Below are 3562 nucleotides of genomic sequence, written 5' to 3' on the forward strand. Positions count from 1 at the left end.
AATTAGCATCATGTATTTTCTTAATGAACAATGATAACCCGTTCATATTAATGCATTCCTCTTTAGGAAACCATTTAAAAACCATTCTTTAGTTGAATTAATATTTTCTTCTCTGTACAGAATGGAAAAACCTCATCAGGACTGCTCTAAGATGTAAGAAATCTGGAAAGATGGGGAAGAGACCGGCATAGCTGAGTTGACACCTGTTGGTCAAACTAAATGGCAAGAAAGGGATGCACAGGCAGTAGACAGGTATTCTAGGAAGAATATAGGGATGTGTAGGGATGGGTCAGGAAGGCAAAAACGCAACTGGAGCTGAACTTGGCAAGAGACATAAAGAATAATAATAAGGGCTTCTACAAGTACATCAGCCAGAAAAGGAAGGTCAAAGAAAGCGTAACCCTGTGATGAGCAAGGAGAAGGTTGAGGTACTCAACAACCTTTTTGTCTCAGTCTTCACTAGCAACCTCTCCCCACACCTCTCAAGTGAATGGACCAAAAGACAGGGACTGGGGGAAAAAAGTCCCTCATGCTGTAAGAGAAGATCAGGTTCGTGACCACCTGAGGAACCTGAACATACAGAATTCTGTGGGACCTGATGAGATACATCCCAGGGTCTTGAGGGAATTGGCTGACATAATTGCCAAGCCATTCTCAATCGTATTTGAAAAGTCACAGCTGTCAGGTGAAGTCCCCAGTGGCTGGAAAAAAGGAAATATTGCACCCATTTTTACAAAGGGTAGAAAGGAGGGCCCTGGGAACTACTTCAGCCCCACCTCTGTCCCTGGGAAGATCATGGAACAGATCCTCCTAGAAGCTATGCTAAACCACATGGAAGACAGGGACGTGATTCAAGACAGCCAGCATGGCTTTGCCAAAGGCAAATCCTGCCTGACCAACCTAGTGGCCTTCTATGATGGAGTGACTATATCAGTGGACAAGGGACAAGTTACAGATGTCTGAAATTCTCTAAGGCCTTTGACATGGTGCCCTACAACATCCTTCTCTCTAAATTGGAGAGATATGGATTTGATGGGTGGACTGCTTGGATGAGGAATTGGTTGGATGGTCACATCCAGAAGGTAGTGGTCAATGGCTCAATGTCCAAATGGAGATCGGTGACAAGTAGTGTCCCTCAGAGGTTCATACTGGGACCAGGGATGGGATGCCATCCAGAAGGACCTGGACAGACTTGAGAAGTGGACCAGTGTGATCCTCATGACGTTCAACAGGGCAAGTCTAAGGTCCTGCACCTGGTTCAGGTTAACTAACCCCCCAGTATCAATACAGGGTGGAGGTTGAAGGGATTGAGAGTAGCCTCATGCAGAAGGACTTGGGGTTACTGGTTGACGAACAGCTGGTCATGAGCTGATAATGTGTGCTCACAGCACAGAAAACTAACTGTGACCTGGGATGCATCAAAGGGAGCCTGGCCAGCTGGTCGAGGAGGTGTTTCTGTCCCCCTACTCCATTCTACACCTGGAGTACTACTTGCAGCTCTGGAGAATCCAGCACAGGAAAGACATAGACCTGTTGGAGTGAGTCCAGAGGAGGGCCACAAAAATGATCAGGGGGATAGAACACCACCACCCTCACAGACTGAGAGAGCTGGGGTTGTTCAGCCTGGAGAAGAGAAGGCTCTGGGGAGACCTTCTTGTGATCTTTGAGTACTTAAAGGGGGCTTGTAAGAAAGGTGGGGATAGAAGTTTTAGCAGGGCCTGCTGTGACAGGGCAAGAGGTAATGGTTTTAAATGGAAAGAGGGCAGATTTAGACTAGATGGAAAGAAGAAATTATTTACAATGAGGGTGGTGAAACACTGGAACAGGTTGCTAAGAGAATCAGTAGATGCCCCATCCTTGGAAACATTCAAGGTCACATTGGACGGGGCTCTGAGCAGCCTGGTCTACTTGAAGATGTCCCTGCTCATTGCAAGGGAGGTTGGACTAGATGACCTTTACAGATTCCTTCTAACCCAAAATATTCTATGATTCTATTCTATGATTCTAAATAAATTAAAGAAAAAAAAAGAAAAAATGCATAAACCAGAAAAAATTAATAGGTTTCTTTTTTTTTGAGATATGAGATTTATATTAATCTTCAGGTGAATATGATCTCAGATGATCTACTTTGCAGAGGACTAGTTCAGTGGTGTGCCACTGAATATAGGGCATAAGGTGAAAATGCAATATCAACTTGTTTATTCAGAGCATAACAAAAAATAGCGCAAATCAGCAAGGTGAAGAGATATTTCAGCTATCAGTCAAAGCACATTCCTACAAAGGAAGGCACTCATCATGCTTCAATACCAAATCTATTGTTTACATAGGCAAATACCTGACAGAACCACATTTTGGTCTCTTGTGTAATTACAGTACATACAAATGTATTTGTTTTAAATTAAAAGAAACAAAATGCCCGATCTTGGAACATGGCTGCTGTGATTAATATTAACTTAGCCAGTTTATAAAAAGTTTCCAGTATTCTTAATGTCCCAGGAATAGGACACAAAATACTTGTTCCGAAAACGCACATAAATCTTATATATCAGTATATGAGTAGACATGCATAAAAATGAACAGAGGATATTTTGCATGTTCTTAAATTATCCACTTGTCTTCAGATTAAAACCCCTGCATTTTAATCATAATGTCAATTTAATTTGACATAGTAAATCTCAAGATGGTGTAAGGCAGTATTGATAAATACATCCATTTTGCTGGTAGCACTACTGTTATGCAACATGCAACAGGAAATAATGTACATCAGATCAGATGGAACAAAGGGATACCCGCATAAAAATTAAAGCCAAGTTTTTCGGTTAACATATTTTTGTATAAAAGGTATTCGTTCCTCTTGAAAATGAATCTTCATTAAAAAAATTGGCCTTCATGCTGATGAATTATTAATCATGAGTAAGCATTAAAGATGCCTCCGTTCAATTGTTGTTAAGATTCTTCCCCTTTTATGACTTATGTGCTCTTGCACTTCACTCTAGATGATATGACTGTAGAAGTATAACTAATGCAATATTTACAGGACATTAATATATCTTTTTAGAAAAATAAAAGCTTAATATAAATCTTAATATAAACTATTATTTGCTTTAAAAATATTAATTTAACCACATACTGATAAAACAAAGATCAGTCATTCCACAGACTCTATAACTTTTCCATTAATGTAGCTGGTAAACTGTTCCAGACTATCATTCCAGACATCCATATTGCTGTGAGCTTTGTCCTTAAACTGGAGGTATTTTCTATGCCATAACTCATTTCCACAGGGTATTTCATTATTTAGTTATTAGTTCGTTTATGTTGCTGACTTGAAAGAGAATGTTTACCTTAGAAAGGAAAAATTATCTATATAAGCTTTGCAAACATCCCCAGTGAGATCTATCACTACTTGTCTCCATAATAGTCGAGTTTTTTAGTCTTTCCTCCTGTTTAAAAGATTTATATAAAAACAAACTAGGAGCAAAAACAGTGCCTTATGATTTTTGTCATTACAACTAGTTAATGCAATTCAGAAGTCACATATCAAAACCCAAATGCTTGCTGT

This window comes from Vanellus vanellus (genome assembly GCF_965231255.1).
Source record: "Vanellus vanellus genome assembly, chromosome: 1".
Classification (NCBI taxonomy): Eukaryota; Metazoa; Chordata; class Aves; order Charadriiformes; family Charadriidae; genus Vanellus; species Vanellus vanellus.